At 38.8% G+C, this 10734-nt stretch overlaps 1 long non-coding RNA gene across 1 annotated transcript in view; it reads right to left on the reverse strand.

The window, feature by feature from the left end:
- LOC142102375 (uncharacterized) overlaps positions 1-10474 on the reverse strand; it is a 53052-nt gene extending 42578 nt beyond the window's left edge. The window contains exons 1-2 of the long non-coding RNA XR_012679257.1: positions 10255-10474; positions 4159-4434 (exon numbers count right to left, since the gene is read on the reverse strand). This is a non-coding gene — a long non-coding RNA (uncharacterized LOC142102375). The remainder of the gene's footprint in view (positions 1-4158; positions 4435-10254) is intronic.
- Positions 10475-10734: the final 260 nt, after the last annotated feature.

The following is a 10734-nucleotide window of genomic DNA, read 5'->3' on the forward strand; positions in this document are numbered from 1 at the left end:
GGCCATCTTTACTTCATTGTGTGCTACATAATATGTCAGCACTTTATGCCAAAAACATTCTTTTATTTGTAAACTTAAGTAAAACTGAAGTAGACACATTATGCATTTATATAAAATGAGTTTATAGTTACTGTTCAATTTGTCCTGTTATTGATTTCTCTTTTAACTTTATCATTTTATTTTATTTGCCTGTACCTTCTTTTGAAAGATTACATTTTACACATTAGGTGACAATTTCCACCTATCTCTTTTCTAGCTAAACCTCACTAGTGGCAGGGTATGTGTATGTATGTATATACAGTCATGGCCAAAAGTTTTGAGAATGACACACACATTATTTTTCACCATGTCTGCTGCCTCAGTTTTTATGATGGCAATTTGCATATACTCCAGAATGTCATGAAGAGTGATCAGGTAAATTGCAATTAGTCCCTCTTTGCCATGGCAATGAACTTTATTCCGAAAACATTGAGCACTTCATTTCAGCCCTGCCACAAAAGGACCAGCTGACATCAAGGCAGTGATTCTCTCATTAACATAGGTGAGTGTTGATGAGGACAAGGCTGGAAATCACTCTGTCATGCTGATTGAGTTAGAATAACAGACTGGAAGCTTTAAAAGGAAGGTGGTGTTTGAAATCATTGTTCTTCCTCTGTTAACCATAGTTATATGATTATATAGTATTACACTGAAGACTGTTATGATTTGATTTGCCGTCTACAGTATTCAGTTTTTAATAGCGTTGCGGTTTACTTACCCAAATGTTACTGTTTAAAAGGTGTAATGAATACTAAATTGTCGACTAGTTAAAGATTTTACTTGGTACTACAGAACTCAGTGGGAATAAAGGCATGTTATAAAACAACGTCCAAATTCAAGTCAGCGTTCAAGGAAGAAGCAACACGCTGCTTGCAGTAGGGAGCTGGAACCTGCCCCCAAAAAAAGCCAATGGACACCTATTCAAAGTAAGCCTTAGTAAGGGATGTTGGAGATGGTTAGTTAGGTCCATATTCTATATCCTTCTCCGTACTCTTACAGAGGCTATAAAAGGAAAAACGACTGGGAAGTTGCATAACTGTGTGTGTGGATCTTATGATAAAGAATTATCCAATGATTATATAGAGGCATTATGTATGGAATGTATTCCTAAGGAAAATACTCCCCCTACAACCACCAGATCAATTTAATGAAATAATGAGAGCATTTTGCATTAAATAAGACCTGCAGGCAACCCAAAGGGTTAAAATGACAAGATTCTACTGGGATAAATATACAGGAATTATTTTCAAAGGAATTTATAGAGCAACGTGCGACTAATCTGATACTGAAGAAGAGGAAGCTAAAGATGGATCTGGGTTTTATAATCCTGAAATAATTACATGTCAATAAGAATATAGGGATACAGGAGTGATTGATGCCGTCAACCTGGCAGGATGATCTCTTTGGGGAGAAACTACATGAACATAGGATATTATTTGTGCATAGAGGAATTAAAGAATTGCTGAATAAGTAATGGATCAGTTGGAGACATAACAATCTCCTTTTCAAGAGAATGAGCCTAATAAATGGACCTAAAGTGGCTTCTGCACATCACTTAACCACAAAAACTACTATACCATTAGAAGATAAAGGGTCTTTCGAAGATCCTGTGGATAGAATAATGGAGAATTGTCTTAAAATGTAGCAGGTTTCACAAGTACTACAATTTAAAACAGGTTGTAGCCACAGCTTCTGTCTCCAGGGCAATCAGAATCTGGATGGACAATCTAGAAAAAGTGAGTAGAAAATACTTGTTAAAGAATATGGAGACGATGAGGAAAGGAATTTGATTTTCTGTGTCCAGAATCGCAGGATATGTTGACCAGGAGAGTGGTAGCCGGAAGAGCCCTTTAGCTGTGTCCTTGGACAGACAACCTGCAGTTTAGGAACCACTTTGAAGGTGGTTTGGTACAGACTGTACATAATAATTCAAAAAGTAATAAAGCGTGAATTACATCAATTGCCTTTGACTAGTAATTGTCTTTCTGTTTCTTCCTCAAGGCTGTTTAAGGAAGCCAGAACTTTTCATCCAGGTAAACCGTATAGCAGACGGTATGTGGGCTATCCATCCAAGTGCTCTTTTCATTACTTTAAAAGGAAGGAAGACAAAGAAATTCACAATGACTATGTATTGGTCCAGCCTTCTACAACCCTGATGGGTAGCAGGGTTTCTAGGTATGTAGAGACATGGAAACTTACTGTTGGAGAAACAAGTAATTTGTCAAGTATCTGAGGGGGAACAGGTTTTACTCCAAAATCTTTCTGGTAGAGAAACCGGAGTCTTTCTAACTGTTCTGGATCTGAGAAGCCTCATTCAGTTAGTAAAACAAGACATTTCCGCATGTCATCTTTAAGCTCTATTCTCGGAGCAGTAGAAGAAAGACTTCCTGACCTCAATAGATTTACAGGATTTTCACATTCCATTTGCACCACAACATCTCTGATTTTTCAGTATAGGAAGCAATTTCTTATTTACGTGGGGCTAAATCTTAACTCAAATCCAGAAAGTCTTTGATTGTGAGGACATTGGGCGTTTGAACAACTAAAGGTATGTCTGACTGCTAGGACTCTGTGTTGGTCTCTGCCTTTGTCCTGTTCCTGGATGCAGTACCTCCATGCCGCCAGAGGTGCTGCTCTTATCCTATGGACATCTTCTTCTACTCACTGGTAGAGGTTAATCTCTGCTCCTTATTGCACACCTGTGTCTCATTTCTTATACCAGCTTCTCCCAGGTTCATGTGCTGGTCATTGATGTTCCTGAGCCTGCTAATGTTTGTTTATCCCTAGATCACCTGCTTTGTTTGCTGTTTCTGTGGATATCCTTGTTTTAGCCAGCTCCTGCTACCTTATCTCCTGGAAACCTACCTGATGTCTGTCTCATGGCTGGACTCACTACTAACTTATAGTTCCTGAGAACTCCTGGCTATTGCTGTCATCTGGCTTCAGTTAAGTCACCTGCTGTATTTTCATTATCATTTACCTGCTGTTTTGCTATACCTGGAAGTCCATTGATTTATCGAGCCTGAACTGATTTCTCTGTGTTTTTCACCTGGACTATGTTTTCACTATAATAAACAGTTTTTAATGTTTGTATCACATTTCTGGCTCTGTGACTTCAATTATAAGGAATTATTTTTTCAACAGAATCGTAACATTAAAGTATTACTACAAGCAAGAAACAATAATTCTTCTACAAGTATACTATGGGTTTTTGAAAACATTTTATTGATTGGTACAGGTCCAATTCAATTAGTGCACCAGATGCCAGCATATGTTTCTTCAAGAAGGTTTGCAGTGGACTTGCTTTTATTACCTCTGCAGGTACAAGTGTCTGCACTGACTGTATTCCTGGGCAAAAGGCTCTTTTAAGCAGTGAAGACAATTTGTCTTCATCTTGTTTAGAGGCTCTAACATTAGAATGTGTTGAACTCCTGAAGAAAGTTTCACTCAAGTGGCTTACACTCTAATATTGTTTTTTTTTTTTTATAGCCCTCACATCTAGAAGAGTGGGAGAACTTCAGACTCAAACTACCTTTCCTGAACATACATATAGATAGTGGTGGAACAGACATTTCCTGCATAATTACCAGAAGTAGCTTCCAAGTTTCATGTTAACCAAGAAATTCAACATTCAGTTTTGTGTCCAAAAGTCTAGTGAAAAATAGAAAATTGCATACACTGAAATTGGTGAGAGCAATATCTGTGTATCTTTCCAGGACCAATGATTTCGGAAAGACAGATCACCTCCTTTTATATTTAAGGTCAAAGGTCAGGCTCCTTCCATGGAGCACGCTTGCCGGCTGGATTACAGATGTCATTTCACAGGCTTATAAGAGAAGTATAAACTGTTTCTGCGTATTTAATTGGACTGAATTATTATGGGAGTTGAGCTCAGAATACTAAACACACTATTGGGTGCTGAACAGAGAACAGAAACTCATGGACTGTAATTTGATATAGTTTATCATTTTGGCTACATCTGACCCCACAGGAAGTTGTTTGTGTTGCCCCAACCAATGGTAGAGTTTAAAATACTAGTGAGCATTATTCAGGATATTGAATATCATTTTATAGATGTTCAAAATTTATTAATAAATCTACTCATTTTATTGTATTTACCTGCATGGTTTGTAAGAGGACTGGATCACAGGGTGCAGTCTTCAATAGATCTTTGCAAAGCAGCAGACTGGTCATCTATCCCAAACAATTTCCAGGTATCTTCTGGAAGTCCTGACCTCTGAGAACACTCAGTTTGTAAGAAAGATTTTTGCAAGCAGTTGGTCAATAAAATCACTTTGATGTGCAGGAATTGATCAGTGTTTGTTTAATTTATTCTGTCGTCGTCGCCCATATTGATTGTTTGGGTATATGACATTTGTGGTGCTGCCATGGAGTCTGAAAACGAAATATGCAATTTATATTCGCTGATAATTTATTATATTTTGGGAAGTCATTCAAAAAGACAAGGAAAGACAGGAGGAGTCACATTGTATCAACTTTTTTCCTGGCGAGGATTAGCCCCATTTGTGGGGCTGACATGTAGTTCTTCAAGGAAAATAAATTATCAGATGCACATAATGTGCATATTTCCATTGAAACAAACATTTAATGTAGAGAGTTCAGCAATAATCAGAAAATAGAAATGGCACAATCTGATCAGCCTGTGAATGCTGACAGTAAAACATTAAATCTTATGTTTCTTTAAAGATCAACAATGGTATCTTTAAATAATTGGTACTGGTCACTTTAAATGATTTTTCTTTCTGTTGTTCCACATAGTGATTCATCAGTAGCTATTTATAAAGCACCACTAATGCTGCAGTACTGTACAGACAACTCACTCACATCAGTCCCTGCCCTATTAGAGCTTATAGTCTAAATTCCCTAACACATACAGAGAGAGAGACTAGGATCAGTTTGATAGCAGCCAATTAACCTACCAGTATGTTTGGAGTGTGGGAGGACACGGAGGAAATACAAACTCCACACAGATAAGACCATGATTGGGAATTGAACTCATGACCCCAGTGCTGTGAGGCAGAAGTGCTAACCACTAAGCCACCGTGATTGGATTTATAAGCTGACAGAAACTCTCTAATTTACAAAGTCGGATAATGAAAAAGACATTCCAAAAAGATTAATCTTCTAATAGCATCTGTGTCAGAGCCTGACTCATAAGGAATATCGACGTAGATTTAGCAGTGTGTACTCGCATAGATATCCTGGATCTTCCGTACCTTTTCCACCACAGATGTGTCCAACAACTGACTTGATAGAAAGTATCGTCCAGCCGACTGTGAACACAGTGGCTTAATGTAGAAGAATCAAATCCCTTCAGCGTAGTCCTCACCATTTCACCGACCATTACTGATCTTTTTTTAATAAACAGAATATTTATTGTTTTATTGCCAGCATTCAGAACAGGTTTATCAATTTGTGCCATTTTCCGATTGTTGTCGAACTCTATATTTTGAATGTTTGTATAAAAATACATTCTTCTGTTTTTACTATATCCATGGATAGTTTTTAATTGCTTTTTTTTTTTTTAAATTGCTTTTTAATAGTTTGACCAGTAAGTGCTGTTATATTTGTTCCTTTAATTTTAATCCATGAAGAATAAGTGTCTGAGTAGTTGCAAGCCTCTTTTATAAGGCTATAGACATTTTACATTTGTTAATAAATGCAAAATGTTTGCGCCTTCACAAGCACAATATATAAATATATTAACAAATGGAAATTTCTTTACTTATCAATAAATCAGATCCAAATTAATTGGTGATGTGGATCACAAATCTTGCACAATTCTGGTTATCCTTGATGTGAAGTTTGTAAATGTGCAGTATTCCAATGCATTTATTCAATCAGTGTGTACCATAAATAAAAATATATAAACATAGGGTAGTAGGTTTTCAATAAGTATGAATACACTCTTAATACGTAATGATATAATAGAAAAGTGAAGAATCAAAAATTCCAGATTAGAGTACACCAGCAATGAAGCACAACCAAGGACCAGCACCCTCTAGTGGTTGCACAAGATTCTGTTTGTTTATCAAAGAGATCTCAATAGATGTATGTCCTAGATTCTCAGATTCTAAGGGGGGGGTATTCAATTGTTCGTCCGGACCGCCGAAAAACTTGTGCTCTAAAACTATTACCGTTAATACGGTAATATTGCGCGTAAAAACCGTTCATACAGTAATTACTCGCTGAATTTCACTACGGAGATTCGATCGCGCTGCAGCTTTTTTTTTTTATCAGAAACTTGCCTGCATAGCGAAAGATACCCTGATGTGCACTGAATCTCTTACTAAATGTAAGTGGAACTTTTATTGTTGTGAAATAAATACTTTATCGATATATTACACTTTCCGAGCACCTTTTGTTTTCTTGTCTCCCGCATTTATAAGAACTGCATGGTGGACCCTGGGAGAATACGAGAGTACACCGAGGGATTATCTGGATACATATTGAGATGATTTAGAGAGACTGTACTGGAACTATCAGCCCCTTTTGTTCGTGACTATGGACATTGTTGTTATGTTTTTATGTTGTCATTGAAGCAATATTGATTGATGTTTGATACTCAGAAACCTATTATTCAATCACCTCCCTTTTTTGCGCCTTATTCTAAACTCTGTGCAATACTTAATTTTGTGCCCATTACGTTTTCGAGGAATTTACAGACAAAAAATGATTAATAAATAGGCCCCATAGGGACAGAAATGCAGCGAATGCTATAAGGAAGGAGCTGCAACAAGAGAGACATTGACGGAGCATCAGATATTGGGGTAAAAATATCACCGTTTTTCTCTTGTGAATGAGCAACTATGCCCCTAATTTAAACCGTAGTGGCCCCACTTTCTTTAGTGCCCAGGGGGTGGAAAAGTACACTCAGCATTCATAGTAGATGGATAACGACTGTTACTTGGTATTGTATCCTGCAGTCTAGCTCCACCTAGCAATGTCATATGTACTAATCCACAAGTATACACTTGTATTATTGTTTATCTAGGTGGTGGCACATTATTACACAGCAATGTGCAGGGAATATGTCATCATTCACATTAATCCCTGCCCCAGTGCAGCTCACAAACACACACTAAGGTTACCTTTTTGTCAACAGCCAATTAACATACCAGTGTGTTTTGGGACTGTAGAAGAGAACTGGAGCACCCAGAGAGAACTCATGCAAACATTGGAAGATCACACAAATGCCACACATAGTGACCTGGATGAAATCAGACAAGAAGCCGCAGCGCTATGAGGTAACGATGCTAACCACTTTGCTACCATGCTGCCTAAAGTCATATTAAAGCTGTATTTTATAAGCAGATGAACACCACTCAAACTGGACAGACCACAGACACATCATAAGCCCCATATATATGCAAGCATGTATACTATAACTAAGAGCTAGTTCATATGGCCTATTACTAACCTTTAAAATCTTGTATTGTCTTCAATTTTCCTTTACCCTAATATATTCTATTTAACAACTAGTTTCCAGTCTGTGTATTTGATCATGACCAGTAGATGGCAGTGTTTCCTTACTTTACCCATGACATTTGTGTTACTGAGCTTTTAATGGGATTTTTGTTTACAGACTTTGTGCACTATTAATTCTGCTACCAAGGCCACTACAATAAAAGTTAAAGGAATTGTTGTTGTTGTTGTTGGTATTATACAGTGCCTTGTGATGTATGACACAGCTTGGAATAATAATCACAAATAATTGAAACCGTTTCAGGAAATTGTTCCAAGTAAGAAGTCGGGCTGTGATCATCTGGGATGTATTTTTCTGCACTAGACTCGATTTCTTTAAATCTGTTGAAAGATGTTGATCTATTCAGAACCTAGTGGAAAAGTACAGATGGTATTGTCTTGTAATTGACCTTGTTCCATGGTGAAATTTTAGTTTTTCGACAGTAGTTTGTGGCCAAATATGGCAACTACTTTTTTCAAATAGACACCAAAAACTGTAACTATGGCTTCCACGAGCATTCACAATAAAGGGTACATGGGTAGCATAGTGGTTAGCATTGCTGCCTCACCATGCTGAGGCCATGGGTTTAATTCCGACCAGGGCACTATCTGCGTGTAGTTTGTACGCTCTGGATTTTCTCTCACAGTCTCAACATGTACCAATATAGGTTAGGAAATATATGTCTGTGTAGTAGAGGATTTGCACCATACTTGCCAACATTGGCTTCAAGCTATCCTGGAGGGGCTCCGTCATTGGGGCGTGTCCACAAGATTCGCGTCAGTAGGCCCCTCCCCTGTCAATAGCGACAATTCACAGCAGGGGCGGGACCAGGATGACACATTTAGCCCCGCCCCCACCCACTTTACAAACGAACAGGGCATGATCCAGGAGGTTGCCCTGCTCTCTCGGCAGTCTGGGAGAGCTCCCAGACTGTGATTCTCTCGGACATTCTGGGAGAGTTGGCAACCATGATTTACACTGTGAGCGCCTCGGGGCAGGGACTGATGTTGATGATCAAATTTTCCCTGTAAAGCGCTGCAGAATATGTTTGGCAGCTAAATATATACAAAGATAAATAAATAAGAAACTCTCTGACAGCACTAAGGTATAGAGGAAACTTCCTCCCGTTAAAAGCAAAGCACGAGATTTCACAGATAATGATTTCTGCAAAGAAACAAAGATCAGAAACCAGAGTAAGTTGCAGTCAAATTATTTGCTATAAAATATGTTTTGTTTTATTGCAATTAACTTTGAGTATCTTGGACTGCTGATAAGAATCCCAGCTAATTTGATCAGAGATCTGTCACAAGCTTGCACACACTTACCAGGGGGCACCATTCACTGATTGAAGTAGTAGGTAAATCTTACCAAACATATTTGGAGATTTTTCTCGTTTGTATGTCTGCGCCTATATGTTGTGGCTACTGCAGGGACTGCCGAGAAGCAGATTCATTTATTTTTCCGCTAAAATTAAGTGTATGTGTTTAATTTTCATATAGCTCACTGCCAGGGCCGCCAAGAGGAATTTTGGGGCCCCCTCCATAGGCGAGTAGGACCACACAGTGTTGGAGGGATGTGGCTATGCTAGTTATTTTGGTATGTACCTCTTTTGGTGATAAAGTATTCAGTCTGAGCCTGTTATAGAGGTATTGTGATCCTTATTAGCAGTCACCCGTAACTGTGTGTTATTCTACAGATTTCACGCTGGCAAAAGGCTTACCCAGGCATCCTGACTGGCACAAAACTTACCTAGGTCACAGTAATTACCCAGAGATCTTGAGTGGTACATATATTACACATGAAGAAGCTAAACTGACAATGATTACCCATTAATCCCAAGAAGCACATCATAATCATGATCTATATAGTTCCACTAATTCCGCAGTGCTGTACAGAGAACTCGCTCACATCAGTCCCTGCCTCATTGGGGCTTACAGTCTAAATTCCCTAACATACACACAGACCGAGACAAACTAAGGACAATTTAATAGCAGCCAATTAACCTACTAATATGTTTTTGGAATGTGGAAGGAAACTGGAGCACCTTCTGAAAACTCACACAAACACGGGGAGAACATACAAACTCCACACAGATAAGGCTATGTTCAGGAATTGAACTTATGACCCCAGTGCTGTGAGGCAGAAGTGCTAACCACTGAGCCACGGTGCTGCCCCACAGTAGTGAAAACGGGATCCTTGCTTTGGCATTCTGAATGGCACAGTGATTTTCACAGGCATAAATACATTTAATTTAAACAAGCATTCTGAGTGGTACATTAATTCACCAGGGAACAAGAGTGACACATTGATTACCTTGGTAACCTGACTGGCACAATCATTTACCTATAAATATACCCTCTAGAATGACACTGAAATTTACCCAAGACAGTAATTACACAGAAATAATTATTTAACCAGAAATCTTGAATGGCACACTGATTACCCGGGGATCTCGAGTGGCACACTGATTACCCAGGGATCTCGAGTGGCACACTGACTACCCGGGGATCCCGAGTGGCACACTGATCACCCGGGGATCCTGAGTGGCATATGGATCACCCAGGGATCCTGACTGGCACACTGATCCTAATTAGCAAGTGAATGCAACATTGAAGATCAGTCTGGAATATTTATTCATCTCATTGATTACAGCATCCACATCTTGAATACATAGAGCAATAATCAATAAATTGTGACAATTGTTGTGTTATATACACATTGCTCCTCACCTGTATTTCTGGAACAGCTTGTACGATTCCCTAAGCATGTTATGGAGCAGCATGTGGATGCCCACAAGTTGTTGGGGACGTGAGAATTGCTAGGTCGCTCCATACCACCCTAGACGCAGGAAAAATAAAATACTACATTGCTGTCTGCACCATTGCCAGGTGAACAAGACGTCCACTCACTGCTGCTCTGCAATACAAAGCGGCAGGACATACCTCCTAAAACAGGCAGGCACAGCCCCAGTTCTTAGTACCTGTCCCCCGTCTCCCCCTGCTCATTGCTGAGAAGTAGTTATACTATGTACCAAGCTTTATATTTCACTTCCAAAAAGAGAAAACAGAGACATTGTTACAATGACCATAGGAAGAATTGATAAGGTCTGTGTATGACATAAATATTGAACAGTATTAATTATTTACGGTATTTCTGGTTATCTAGATAACGGGTTTCTGGATAGGCGATCTCGTATATAAAACAAAGTG

Source organism: Mixophyes fleayi, chromosome 9 (genome assembly GCF_038048845.1).
Source record: "Mixophyes fleayi isolate aMixFle1 chromosome 9, aMixFle1.hap1, whole genome shotgun sequence".
NCBI lineage: Eukaryota > Metazoa > Chordata > Amphibia > Anura > Limnodynastidae > Mixophyes > Mixophyes fleayi.